Below are 15336 nucleotides of genomic sequence, written 5' to 3'. Positions count from 1 at the left end.
TTAAGGTCCCTTGCAAAGGTAAGCTGGGAAACCGAAGTCAAAGTTAGCTTGTTTCTAGGGGCAGCTAGGTGGTGCAGTGGATAAAGCACCAGCCCTGGATTCAGGAGGACCTGAGTTCAAATCCAACCTCAGACACTTGACACTTAGTAGCTGTGTGACCCTGGGCAAGTCACTTAAGCCCAATTTCCTCACCAAAAAAAAAAAAAGTTAGCCTGCTTCTAATGTTCTTGAGCTTTTTTGGATGCCTATTGGGTATGTCTGCTGTGTAATTAACAGCAAGTAAGAAAACCCAAAGGGTAAGCAGGCAACTGCTGGAAATTCAGGTTGATGTGGGTTTGAAATTAGTCCAGTTAGTGTTTCCTGCACATCTTCTGCCCTGACCTGTGCTGGCTATACCAAGAGGGAGATCTGGCAAGAAGTAGGTCCTTTCTCATAGGCAGATGGAGAACTTTAGTGGATTGAAACTGCAAAGTAAAAGTATGTCATCATGTATTAAACTGGATAAAATGAAGGGTCAATAGAGTAAGGGCTGGCAGAATAAGGAGACTTTAAACATGAACTAGTAAAGCTTGAAGGGACCTCAAAGATGATCTAATCTAGGGCTTCTTAAACTTTTTCCACTCTTGACCCCTCCCCCCAAAAAATTTTTTGTGAGACCCCAGGGCATATAGGTATATAAAATAGGTATACATAACCTTTTCCTATTATCAGATTTTTTGCAGCCCCCACATTCAGTTACCCACAGTTTAAGAAGCTAGGATCTAATCCAGCCCATTCCTTTTACAGAGGCCCAGAGAGAAATGACTTGCCCAATGTGAATTTTACTAGTGAGTGGTAGAGCCAGGTGACTTGGCTCCCAGAGCAGAGCTTTCTCCACCGTTCCACAGAGTATCATAGTCCATAAGCACCATGAAAAGTGATACTGAGCTAGGTCAGAGTTCTCTGAAGGCTCTAAGGCAGATTTCCAAAACACCAGGAAACAGTAACGCCTACTCTGTTACACAAAATACCCACTTCAGCTGAGTTCCTTGTGCTTGCAACACCAAGTAACTTCTTGTAACAGCTCCAATTTTTGTAGCAACGTGATGGTCTAGGGTGTAGTTTGCAAAATGCTCCTCATACTAACCCAGTGAAGTAAGTAATGTCATTACTGTTAGCATTTTGAAGAGGAGGAAATTCTGGTTGGCTGGGGGAGGGGTGGTGGTGGTAGTGACTTCTTCAGGGACACACACAATTAATATTTAGTGTACCCTTTTACAGCTAGAAAGCTAAGTGGATAGAGCACTGGGACTGGAGTCAGGAAGACCTGTGGCCTTAGACACTTACCAGCTGTGTGAACCTGGTCAAGTCACTTTCATTTGATCTATTTATTTCCTCATCCATAAATTGGGGATAATAGTCACACCTATTTTTCAGGGTTGCTGTGAGGATCAAACGAGATATTTATAAAAGGCTTAGTACAGTCTTTGGCACACAGTAAGCACTATATAAATGTTATCTATTATTAAGTGCTTAACAAAATGCCTGACACTCAGTAGGTGCTTAATAAATACTCGTTTCCTTCTTTCCCTCCTTGATGAAACCATAGGTAATTTGACACACAAATCCAGAGCTCCTTCTACTCTATCTTGTTTTCTCCTATAAGCCAAGAGCTATCCTGTGGCTTATAGTGCCAGAGGTATGGGCAGTCACTCTCCAGAGGATAATCACAGAATGTAATGTTTGCAGAACTGCACTCTATATGCACCTTGAACTTCAGCCTGGCACATAGTAGGCTCTGTTTTGGGGGAGGGGTGAGGCAATTGGGGTTAAGTGACTTGCCCAAGGTCACACAGCTAGTGTTAAGTGTCTGAGGCTGGATTTGAACTCAGGTCCTCCTGACTTCAGGGCCAGTGCTCTATTCCACTGCACCACCTAGCTGCCACATAGTAGGCTCTTAATAAATATTTGTTGACTGACTGACTAAAGTCAGGCTCTAACAAGTCCAGAAGAAATAGAAGATCAAGCAAGGGTAGTGAGAGAAAATTCCAGACATCAATATCTCCCCTCTCCCACTCCCTCTATATATCTCTGTATATAAACATACATATATACTATGTATATATACATATATACACACATATATTTGAAGGATGGACAGTTGAGATGTCAATATTTCAAAGAAATTTGTCAGATTTGAGTCAAGGGTTTGAATCCTGACTAGCACATTCTAATTGTGTGAGCTTCCTTAAGGCCCCTCCCAGCTCTAATTCGATATTCTAATAACTTCTCTGGACCCCTGTTTCCTCTATAAATTAAGGAGCTTGGGGTAGATTATCTCCAAGATCCCTTCTAACTCTAATGGTTTGTGGTTCCATACTTCTAACAAGGAGATCCAAGAATAACAGGGATGTTCTCCCTGTTAAAGAAAAAATAAGAAATTGAAAGAATAACAAAATTTGCTTTCTAGTTTGAAGCTCTGAACTGCAACAGTTAGAACCACATCTGGATGACTATTCATTTATGAGCACCATGTTTGGGAAAGAACATTGACGAGTTGGAAAGATTCCAAATGGGGAAACACTGGAGTGGTGAGAGGCCCAGAGACCATGGAGACAGGCCGAAGAACATCAGATGAAGAAAACAGCAATGTACAGCCAGAAGAAGAGAAGATTGGGGATAGGTGGTGTCCTAATCTCTGCCTTCAAATATCTGAAGGACGTCTTGGAGAAGGATGAGGGCATACTAATGCACTGTTAATGGAATTGTGACTTCATCCAATTTTTCTGGAAAATAACTTGGAACTAGAAAAGTGACTAAACTGTTCATACCTACCCTTGGTCCCAGTGGTAACACCACTGTACATATAGCCTGAGGAGGCCAAAGACAGAAGAAAATATTCCATATGTGCCTAAATGTTTATAGCAGCAATTTTTTGTGGTGGAAAAAACAACCTAGGAACAGAGTAAATCCCTATTAGGGAATAGCCTTTCTAAAAAAACCAAAATTCAAAACACTGTGGTATATGAATGTAATGTAATATTATCCTACCATAAGAAACATCACACATGAGAAATTCATTATGATTTGTACAGACTCATACAGAGCAGAACCAAGAAAGCAATAAAAGTGATGAGTAAACACTAAAAAAAAAAAAACCCAGAAAAATACAATAACCATCTTTAACTCCAGGAAAGTCATGACGGCACATACCACATACCTCCCTCCTCTCAGTCAAGACATACTAGACTGATGATAATAATAATAATAATAATAAGGCAGCTAGGTGGCGCAGTGGATAGAGCACCGGCCCTGAATTCAGAAGGGCCCGAGTTCAAATCCAGCCTCAGACACGACACTTACTAGCTGTGTGACCCTTGGGCAAGTCATTTAACCCTCACTGCCCCGCAAAAAAAAAAAAATAATAATAATAATAATAATAGCATTTATATAGAGATTTATTGTTTGCAAAGTACTTTATAAATATCATCTCATTTTATCTTCATGTCTCCTGGGAGGTAGATACTATTATAATCCCCATTTTGCAGATGAGGAGACTGAGGTAGACAGGTTGAGTGACTTACCCAAGTCTGAGGCCAAATTTGAACTTAGATCTTCCCAACTTGAAGCCCAATGCTCCCTCCATTGTGAGGCCACGTTGCCCCAGAAGAAGGCAGACAACGTCCATCATGATAAATTTCTTGTTTTGTTTTTGTTTTATTGTACTTATTTGACAAAATGGCGGGTGGGGGGAAGGGGAAGCAGCACGGAACACTGAGAAAGGCTAGTGAAACTTTGTTCTTTAAAGGAAGGATTAGACCTGTTAGCCCTTAACAGCCCCAAAGAGCAGAAGTAGGAGGCAGAAACAGGGGAAGTGGCAGAGACAGATTTTAGCTTCATATTTTTAATGGATAAATTTGGTTTTGACACATCATAAACACTCCAATGTGCAACTAGAACTCTCCCCCTCAAGTACAATCCCCTCAACAGTTAAGGCAGATTAAAAGAGCAAGTACTAGTTATAGTGCTTTCAACCTTAAACTAGTTGACCTGTTTCCCCCCCTGAGATTGGGTTTCTCTATCTCTAGCTCAGACTAGAAGGGTCATAGCCACTTAAAGTCCAATCCCCTGGCTGATCCACATAGAAGCTTTAACCTGCTTCATCTCTGACCTGGGATGGTTTCCCCTTTCTTGGGCAGCTTGGTGGCCTCCCCATTTCTAGAAGCTTAGCATGCTGGTGCCAGGCTTAGTGTGGACTAGTGACCAGCTTTCTAGCTTGATAGCAGCTCCCCCATCATCCTCAGCCCATTAATAGGGATTACAGGCAAATGCAAACACTTACTTGAAGAAAAAGGATAATGTGCTTTATCTTTCATAAACTAATAAATATTAGTACTATGTTGCCCACTATATTTCTTCTGAGTTTAGGTACCATTTAAATCTTTGTTTATATAGCTGTAGGCATTGTATGTATTGTTCTGATTCTACTTTTATAGATTTCAGTTCCACATGAGAAAGATGTCCTAACAATTAAGCCTTCCCAATGTGGAGAGTGCTCTGCCTCTGATTCCCCATGGAAATAACTTCCCTATTGGGCCCTAGCACTTTCTTTTATACCTTTCTAGTACTTTCATCATGTAGTTGTCTGTGTTTGCATTCTGTAAAAAAAATTAGTAATAACTCTAACCTGGAAAAATTATATATAATTGAATTTATGAAAAATTATAACTACACAAAAAATTATAAGTTTTGAGAAATTATAATTGGGCTGTATGTCCCATCTGGGTCGTCATTCAATGTAGAAATATTTTGGATGACATGGGCTAATTTGGGGGGGCCTAATCTGTTGCTGACTAATCTGGGGACTGTTGACTGACTGGCTATCTGACTGCGTTTAATTTAATATGGGCCGTTTATAAAGTTCCACCACACTGCTTCACTCCCAAATTGATAAGCAAAAGATTAAGAAGCCTCTTAACTAAATAATCCAAGCAGAGTTTATTTATGAGATACTATTGAAAATTAAGAATACAGGGAAATAAAATGTACAACCTGACTGCTTTCCTGCGGTCTCTTTCCCACCTGCTGTATGAACTTCTTGAATACAATAGGGGCCTTAGCTGCCTCCTGCCTCAGGGCATGCTACACTTCCCCTGCTCAGCTACTTTCTTCTAACTTCACTTTCTCCAACCCTAACCCTGTGCTGACCCCTCCTGTGCTCTCCACTGCCTCCTGTTCAGTCTGTCTTCCACCGCCTTTGCTCCTAGTCCTGAGTTGCCTAAGGCTTTCTAATCTCAGCCTAAAGGTAGGGTCCCCAAATCAAAATAAATTTCCACAATTCCATATCTCTACTAGGCTTTAAGCTCCATAAAGGCAACAATCCTGTCTCATCTAAACTTTGTGCCTTCCCAGCACTGAATACTGTCCTCTGCATGTTGTAGGTGCTTAATAAGTGGATTTTTTTTTTTAATGAATGCACAAAGGTTTATGGAAATAGTAAGTTTCCCATCCCTGAACATCACCAAATTCAGACCAGATGTCAAGGATATAGGATTGAAAGTTGTAAAGGACCTGAGAGATCATCTATTCCAATTCGCTTATTTTACAGAAGAAGAGGCCAAGGTCCCAAGAGGAGACACTCAAGAGGTCACACAGGTAGTAGTCGCAAAACCTAGATTCACTCCAGGTCTTCTGACTCCCCAACCAGAGTAGTCTCCATGCTGCCTCTGCTGTTTTCCAAGGGATTCAGAGTAAAGTAGGGGTTGCAGGAGATGCCCTCTGAGATTTCTTTTCTCCCTTTGAGGATCTGGGATTCTAAAATTCTAAAAAGAAACATTCCTAAAGGGACGCCGCCTATTTGGGACTGACCTTTGATGTACTTTTTTCCTCCAGTAAGGAGTGGTGCACGTCTCTCCCCGTTCTGGCTGCTCTGGGTCTCTGCCCTGCTCTCCAGGGGAATGGATTAGTCCCCCCTCTTTCTCAGACTCAACCTCTTAAGGCCCTCCTGGTTCTTTTCCCTGCCTTCTTTCCCCAGTGCCTCTGAGGGAATTTTTAAAGAGAAAGTACATAATGACAACTGTATCAGACCCAGCTTTTCCCCATTCAGTCCCTGCCAGCTGCTTCTTGTGGGTAAATGAGCCCACTGGGGGCTTTTACTAAAGGCTTCAGACCTTGACCCTTTTTAAACATTTGAGCAGATGAGGAAAACATGGCCTTAACTAGTTGAAAAAGGTTTCCTCACAATAACTCCAGCCCAAATCTGTGTCATCTTCCCCTGGGCTGAGTAGTGATAATCATTTACATCTGTCTGAGGGCTTTACAGCTTCCAGAAACCTCTTCTCATCCATTCTCTCATTTATTCCTCTGAAGATCCCTAAGAGGCCAGCAGGTAGGGCAGGGATTATAACCTCCATTTTACAATATGAAAACCACGGAAGATGGAATGATTTGCCCAACATATTGGGAAGGCTATTATATGAAAATGGGCTACACCTGTTCTCCTTGGTTCCAGAGGGCAGAACCAAGACTCTAGGTTTCACCTAAGGAAAAGCCTCCCAATAATTACAACCCTCCAGAAGTAGAATGGACTGCCTTGAGAGGTGGCGAGTTCTCCACTACAAGAGCTCTTTATGCAAAGGATAGTTGACCACTTGTCTGTAATGTCATGGTGAAGATCCCTGCTCTGGTACAGATTGGGCAAGATATCTTATGAAGTTACTCTTGAGATATCAGAGGTAAAAAATCACAAGACAGTGACAGACTAAGCAAAATGGAGGACATGGAAGATTCAAAGACAATAATAGTAAAAATAATAATAACAACACCTGACTACTCTCAAGTGCTTTAAGGTTTGCAAACCACTTCACATGATCTCATTTGACAACACAACCACCTTCTAAAGTAGATATTACAGTTATAATTTTACTGGTACAGAATCTGAGACTTGGAGGTTAAGTAACTTGCCTAATCATCTCTCAGCTAGTAACCATCAGAAGCAATACTTGAACCTAGGTCTATATTGACTCCAAGTCCAATACTTTTTTTTTTCAGGCAATGGGGGTTAAGTGACTTGCCCAGGGTCACACAGCTAGGAAGTGTCAAGTGTCTGAGGCCGGATTTGAACTCAGATACTCCTGAATCCAGGGCCGGTGCTTTAACCACTGAGCCATCTAGCTGCCCCCCAATACTTTTCCCAGAACACCAGATTGGAAATTCCATTGACCAAAACATGAGACTTGGCAAGACTATCTGTGTTGAGAGAAATGATTTCTTTCAGTTTGGGATATGTTGAGTTTGAGGTGATTCAAATGGAGAGGTCCCATAGCTAATTGGAAACATAGAACTCAAGATCAGTACTTAGATATGTAGGTCCGTGGGTTACCCTTATAGATAATCATAGAGGTAATGTGATAGAATGGAAAGGACACTGTTTCTAGAAACAAAGGACATGGGTTGAGGTCACAGATCTGCAACTTACCACTTTCATCATCTTGGGCAAGTGACCACTTCTCTAGACCTGTTTCTTAATTTGTAAAATGAGGGGGTTGGACTTCTTGTTTGTTGTCATTCAATCATGCCTAACTCTTTGTGACAGTAGCACATGAGGCCCTTCTATTCTCCACTATCTCTGGAAGTCTGTCCAAGCTTATGTTTGTTGTTTCCATGAAAACATCTATCCATCTCATGCTCTGCTGTCCCCTTTTCCTTTTGCCTTCAATCAGACCCAACATCAGGGTCTTTTCCAATGAGTTCTGTCTTCTCATAATATGGCCAAAGTAGTTCAGCTTTAGTATTTGACCATCCAGTAAATAGCCTGAATTAATTTCTTTAAATTTTGACTGCTTTGATCTTCTTGTTGTCCAAGGGATTCTCAAAATTCTTCTCCAGCACCACAATTTGAAAGCACTGATTCTGCAGCATTCACAGTCATACATTGCTACTAGAAAAACCAGAGCTTTGACTATGTGGACCTTCCTGGGCAAAGTGATATCTCTGCTTTTTGGTATGATGTCCAGTTTTGCCACAATTTTCCTTCCAAGGACATTGGACCAGATCATCCCTACGGTCTTTCCCTTAGCCCTATGAATGTTTTGATTCTATGATCAAAATTCGATGAGATCAGTCAATAGTGTCCTATGGCAAACAAAAAGCTAATGTTGTAATGGACTGACTGCATTGTATGCAGGACTAGGGAATTGATAGTCCTGCAATTCTCTATGCTGTCCAGACCTGAAAAGAACTTTAATCAGTGTTTCCAAAGGAAGTCTGTCCAAGTTCAAGTTCGTTGTTTCCATGATACTATCTAAGCACTTTACAATTATTATCTCTTTTGAGTCCCACAAAAACCCAAGGAGGTAGGTGTTATTATTATCCCCATTTTACAGATGAGGAGACTGACGCAAATAGAAGTGACTTACCCAGAGTCACAGTTAGTAAGTGTCTGAGACCAGATTTGAACTCAGGTTGTCCTGACTCCAGGCCCAGAGCTCTATCTACTGCCCTACCATACCAAAGAGAAGTGATTGAGTACTGAAAAAAGGCCATTAGAATTATACAAGATTTATATTAGCCTATTGCTCACTCTCTCTCATCACTCATCCCTGGAGCATGAAACAATCACGACTCTGTTTTTTTTTTTTTTTTTTTTTTTTTTATCATAAAAGTATTTTATTATTTTCCCAGTTACATGTAAAGATAGCTTTCAACATTGTTTTCACAAGATTTTTAGTTCCAAATTTTTCTCCCTCCCCAAGACAGAAAGTAATCTGATATAGGTTATATATGTATAATCACATTAAACATATATCTGCATTAGTCATATTTTGAAAGAAGAAACAGAACACAAAGGGAAACCCTCAAAAAAGAAAAAAAAAACAGCCCAAAAGTTGAAACAGTATGGTTTAATCTGCATTCATTCTTTTTTCTGGATGTGGAGAACATTTTCTATCATGAGTTCTTTGAATTTGCGTGTCATCCTTGCACAGGGGCCATGCTAATCTTCTCTGTATTGTTCCAATTTTAGTATATGTGCGGCCGAAGCGAGCACTATCATGAGTTCTTTTAAATTGTTTTGGAATATTGCACTGCTGAGAAGAGCCAAGTCTATCACAATTGATCATCATACGATGTTGCTGCTACTGTATACAATGTTCTCCTGGTTCTGCTCCTCTCAGTCAGCATTGGTTCATGTAAGTCCTTCCAGGTTTCTCTGAAATCTGCCTGCTCATCATTTCTTACAGCACAATAGTAGTCCATTACATTCACATACCACAACTTTTTTAGCCATTCCCCAATTGATGGGCATTTCCTTGATTTCAAATTCTTTGCCAACACAAAGAGAACTGCTATAAATATTTTATACACGTGGGTCCTTTTCCCTCTTCTATGATCTCTTTGGGATACAGACCTAGTAGTGGTATTACTGGGTCAAAGGGTATGAACAGTTCCATAGCCCTTTGGGCATAACGACTCTGTTTTATCTGGAAAAGGGAGAGGAATGTCCTCAGGGCATTCTTTGGTAGGAGTAGGCAGCTCATTGATCCAAAAGTCTGAAAGTCTTGGAACAGAATATTTCTAGGCATCCCAGCTTTAAGGGAGTGACCTAGAGTTCAGAGGCTCACCCAATATTTGAGCTGGAAGGGACTTTTAAAACCACCTAGTCCACACCCTTCATTTTAGAGGAGGGGAAAGGGGAGATCACAGAAGGGCAGAAGTCACCAGGTGGTGAGGAGCAGAGATAGGATTTGAGTTTGGGCCTTCTGGCTTGAAAAAGTTATTCAATGGGGTAGCTAGGTGGTGCAGTGGATAAAGCACCGGCCTTGGATTCAGGAGGACCTGAGTTCAAATCCAGCCTCAGACACTTGACACTTGCTAGCTGTGTGACCCTAGGAAAGTCACTTAACCCTCATTGCCCTGCCCCCCCACCCCCGAAAAAAAAAAAAAGAAAAATGACCTTGGGGCTACGTTAGCAGAAAGGACAATAATAAGGTATAATGATTGTGACCAAGCTCAGCCCTGGAGAAGAGCCACTATGGTTATGGAATGTTAAATATACCAAAACTTCTTAAACTAAAGATCATGAATGTTGGGGTCACATATGTGGGGGTCATGAAAAATTTGGCAGTAAATGTTTGATTTGTATATCTATTTTATTTTATATACCTATATACCCAAGGTTGAGTAAAAATTTCTCAGGTGAGATGGGGTTGTAAGTGGAAAAAGTTTAAGATGCTCTGGCATATACTGTCAGAGACAACATAAATGGTTGATTTTGCTTCCCCTCTCTACCTTTTTTTCTGTGTCACAAGAGGTGGCTCTCTAGGTAGAGAAGAGGGAAGAGATCTATTCTAAAATGAAAGTGACATTTGTTTAAAAGGACATTAATGAGGGGGCAGCTAGGTGGCACAGTGGATAAAGCACTGGCCCTGGATTCAGGAGGACCTGAGTTCAAATCCGGCCTCAGACACTTGACACTTACTAGCTGTGTGACCCTGGGCAGGTCACTTAACCCTCATTGCCCTGAAAAAACAACAACAACAAAAAAGAAACAAAACCCAAAAAAGGACATTAAGGGGTTAGCTATAGATTTCAATAGTCCAAGTTACTCCTGTTCCCCAAAATAGATGTATCTTGCTTTAAGCAAATACAGTATGTGAATGGTATAACTGGAAGAGACTTTAGAGATCATCTGATTGAAACGATTCATTTACTAATAGGGAAATCATCTGAAAAGAGGAGAAATGACTTGCCAAAGGTCACATAGCCAATAAATCAAAGGGCCCAGGTTAGATAGTACCTGGCTCCTGGCTTAGTGTTGTTTCCATTACACCCTGTTTAAAAAGTACAAACCCACCCACAGGAAGGATCACGCTGACTCAGACTGTGATATGACAGCCACAAACAGGATTTTAGGCTGAAGATAGTATCCAGTACAAGGGAAATTATAATCCCGTGCCCTTCATCCTGGTCACATGGCATCTGGTATATCCTGTTGGTGTCTGGGTACCACAGGAAGGAAATGGACAAACCAGAGTGTGTTAAATGAAGACAACCAGGATGACAGGGGGACTGGGAATCACTGTAGCAAAAGAACCAAGGTTGTTTAACCTAGAGAAGAACATGATGCATGGCACATGAACACTGTCTTCAAGTATCTGAAGGGTGGCTCTGTGGCAGAGAAATTAGACTTCTGCTTGGTCCCAGAAAGCAAAGCTAGGCAAAGGAGAAGGGTGAAGGGGGATGATAAAGAGCCCAGAAAGAGGAGGCTGACCAGCTGCCCTGATTCCACATGTCAGCAACATGATCTTTGTATATAGGAAGGCGTGCTCTTTGTAATTTCCTGCAGGGCCTGGACTTTACTCACCAACCCCTCCTTCTCTTTTTTGGGTGCCCCTGCTCATCCGTGTTGTTGAATTGAGTGACACCTGCTGGTGGGTAAGGCCTGGCCTGGAGAAGCAGGGAGCAGTTCAAATCCACCCACTCTTTCTGACAGTTCTCATGAGCCTGGCCCTGCCCACCTGGAGCTCAGTCTAGTGCAGAAACAAGTCACTGCTGTGGAACAGAGAACAGTGCGGGACAGTAAATGATAGAATCATTTCATTGATCACCTTGGGCAAATCCCCGCCTCTCCTGAAGCTTCTGTTTGGTAATACTGAGGGAGCTGAATCAGATGCCATCTATAGTCCCTTCTAGCTCCAAAGTTAATAGGACTCTGGTGGGTCTTGCGTTTTCTATGCTTTCTGTCATTCTCAAAAAACTTTTTCCTGCCCAACTTGATTCTATGTTATAATAATTATAATTGGGTTTTTTGTTTTGTTTGTTTTGGTTTGGGTTTTTGTGGGGCAGTTGGGGTTAAGTGACTTGCCCAGGGTCACACAGCTAGTAAGTGTTAAGTGTCTGAGGCCGGATTTGAACTCAGGTCCTCCTGACTCCAGGGCCAGTGCTCTATCCACTGCGCCACCTAGCTGCCCCAATAATTAAAATTGTTTAGAATACTTTTCCATAATTTGTTATGGTTCCTCATAATCTCCAGTTAAGACAAGTGGGGGGAAGTTATAGGGAGGCAGATTCTGACTCAACATATAGAGTTCATAAATTAGAGCTTGTAAAAGTGGCAGGACTACTTTGGGAGGTAGTGAGTTTCCTGTTGCTGGAGATGTTCAGGCAAGACTGTCGTAGAAGGAATTCATGTTTCAGACTGAGGTGAATAGGATCATAGGTCCATCTAATCTAACCCTCACATTTTATACATCAGGAACTTGAGGGTCAGAGAGGTTAAGTGAGTTGCTGGAGCTCACCCAGGGAGGAAACAGCAGAACTGGGATTCAAATCCGGATCCTCACAGTCCAATTTTTATGTACCTTTCACTGTACTACACTGTCTCCTTAGATAACTTCCTTGGACTTCCATAACCTCAAAGGTCCCTTCCAACTCTAAGAGTCTGTGACTCAGCACTCTCATTTTATCCGTCCATCAACTCTGTGTAAAACAGACAGGGCATGTATTATTATCCCTATTTTTCAGTAATCGATGTAAGTGCCCACTCATCAGGAAGCCTAACCAATTCTATCCATCACCTCAGTGGGTGAGCCTTTTGGGGGTTCAATTCCAGGAGGTTTAGATCTGGTCTGGCATGTACTGTGATCTTTAGCTAGCCATGGCAGAAGCCAATTCCCAGTGCACTGCTTGGCATAAGCTCATTCCCAAGGACTGCAGTGAACTCTTTGGTAGGAACAATGACCTGGCGTAGAACTTGTGTGGATGAAATTTATATTATGCCAATTCAATAGAACATAGGATGTCAGAGCTAGAAGGGACATTAGAACAGAGAATGGTACCTGCCCTGGAGTCAGGAAGACGTGAGTTCAAAACTGGCCTCAGACACTTGACACTAGCTGTGTGACCCTGGGCAAGTCACTTAACCCTGATTGCCTCACACAAAAGAAAAAAAAAAGAAAAAAAGAACACAGTATTAAGGTAGGGACCTTAGAGGTTATTGATTCCAGCCCTATCATGTTTAAGATGAGGCACCTGAGGCCCAGAGACAGGACGTTACTTGCTCAAGGTCACCCAGACTGAAGAGTTGGAACATGAAGCCAAATCTCCTACCTCACCATCCATGTGTCCTTTCCATATAACCACATGCAACAGGGACTATATGACTTGATGCTCAAAGATGTATATGATCTTTGCCAGACTGGAAATTATGGGAGGAATATAGCTGTAGGTGTACCTTCCTCTATAATAGCCAGACAGTGCTATTGTGCTGTGTCTGACTAGAGGCAAAGTACCTATTGCCTCAGGGGGTTCCCAAGGTCCATGAAGCACCTTCCTTTTGACCTTCATGCTTTTCTTGGGACCTGGGCCCAAATCCATGGGTCCAGGGAATAGGTAACATCAAATTCCAAATGGGACAGAACCTCAGGGGGAGGAGAGCTCACTGGGAAAGTGGACTGGTTTTTTTCTAGTTTTGTATATCTTATTCCCATTGTTAATCTATCTATTCTTTATGATTTTGGAAGCCTTACAGCTTGCATGGAGAAAGAAACAGGGAGAAGACCCTTGGAGAAACATGAGCCAAATTCACAGTTCCTATGCGCTGAACCCTGGGTGGAGACTGAGCCATTATTGAATTAATTGCTGAGGTGCCACAAGTCTTTTTGAACTCAGAGCTGAGATTCTGGGCCACAATTTGCCCATGTGTTCAATTCAAGTGAGTAAGGCCTTATTAAGTACCTGCTGTCTTCTGAAACTTGTGTAAGCCAACTGAAGCAGGATACATGGTAGTTACTCCTCTTCCACCCCATCCTACCTCCCATTCCCAGGGAGCTCCCAGTCTGGTAGAAAAGGTGGGATGGAACCACTGAGAGAACAACGCAAATGTATGTTTGTGTGTTACAGTGTGTACTCTAGAAATTCAGAAGAGTAGGACATGTATGTCTATAGTTGCTATAGACATTTGTATCTACAGGTGCTATAGTAGTCAAGGAGAGCTTCCTGGAAGAGTCGGACCTTGAGCTGCTCTTTGGAGGATAAGAAGGATTCAGATAAGCAGAAAGGGGAGCTGCATTCTAGGCAGGGGAGGGAGTGAAATCACAGAATCAAAGAGTTGGAAGAGCCCTTACAAGGACTGAGGACTTAGTCTCACCCCCTACTCCATGAACAGTACTCTTGGTAGATGGTTCTCACTGTCTCATGAGGAAAACCCTTCCCATTTCTGGATAGTCTCTGATTAAGAAGCTCTTCCTTATTTTAAGCTGAAATCGATCTCCCTGAAACTTTGCTCACAACCAACCTCCCCTCTATACAGAGTGAAGTGAGGGGAACAAAGCTAACCTATGAGATGCCTTGAGATATTTGGAGATCATCATGTGCCTGGGGGGTCATAGAAGGCTTCAAGGAGGAGGTGGAAATTGATTTGGATACTGAGGGATGAATAGGATTTGGATGGCAAGAGGAGAGGAAAAGGTAGATGGGGAAGAAAGGTTTGGTGGGGGATGGCGTGATCAAAGCCAGAAAAAGAAAGGAGATGAGCCTGTTACGTGGGGTTAAAGAGGCAAGTGGACAAAGGATAAGATGTTGAGCTATAGCTTTCTCTGGCATCCTGGCTCTGAAGCTGTTAAGAAGAGAAGTATTCAGAGGCACTCTATCCCAACAAGCAGTGCTACATGCCTCCACTGTTCCCTCTGAAATGTCCTCCCCATTCTCTGTTGGATTCCTCCCCATCTTTTAAAACCCAGTTTGAATGACTCCTCCACCATAAAGCTATCCCTGATCCCATGCTTAGTAATGAACTCTTTCTCACACAATGGACATAGCATTTTGCTTTGCATATCTCTAAGGCATTTATCATATGATATTATATATCACACATATATGTTTATGTGTCTTAATTCCCAATAGATTTACAGTTTCATGAGGTCAAGGGACTGGGTCTCATTTAAACTTTGTCTTTCCCTTAGAACCTTGTACAGTGCTGTCCATAGCATTATAGAGTTGGAGAGATTGAGGCCCAGAAAAGGGCAGGAAAATTATCTAAGATCATACCCTGAATTAGTGGCAGAGCCTTTTAATGCCTGATTTCTCTCTTGGACTGTTTCCCTGAGGTTCCCTCGGGGGATGATACCATACCACACAGGCCTGGTGTCATATTACTGACCCTGGAATCCTGCAGGGCTTGGGAATGCAGGTCATGAAATGAAAAAGCAAAAGAAACTTAGTCTGTTCCTGCAAAACTTAAGCAAAGCAAAGCAAAACAAAACAAAACAATCCATAGTAAAAGAATGGATTTGGCAGGACCATGTGCTTTTATTTACTGGCTCACAGGCCCCGAGGATGTTTCCCTTCCTCTGTTCTTGC

At 42.0% G+C, this 15336-nt stretch overlaps 1 non-coding gene across 1 annotated transcript; it reads right to left on the bottom strand.

The window, feature by feature from the left end:
• Nucleotides 1-8913: 8913 nt before the first annotated feature.
• On the bottom strand, nucleotides 8914-9025 carry LOC122733069. The gene has a single exon (XR_006353677.1). It is a non-coding gene; the product is annotated as a U6 spliceosomal RNA (small nuclear RNA).
• Nucleotides 9026-15336: the final 6311 nt, after the last annotated feature.

The sequence above is a fragment of the Dromiciops gliroides genome, chromosome 6 (assembly GCF_019393635.1).
Source record: "Dromiciops gliroides isolate mDroGli1 chromosome 6, mDroGli1.pri, whole genome shotgun sequence".
NCBI classification, from domain to species: domain Eukaryota; kingdom Metazoa; phylum Chordata; class Mammalia; order Microbiotheria; family Microbiotheriidae; genus Dromiciops; species Dromiciops gliroides.
Note: the sequence above shows the minus strand (reverse complement) of the source record. Positions and strands in the feature narration are given on the sequence as shown.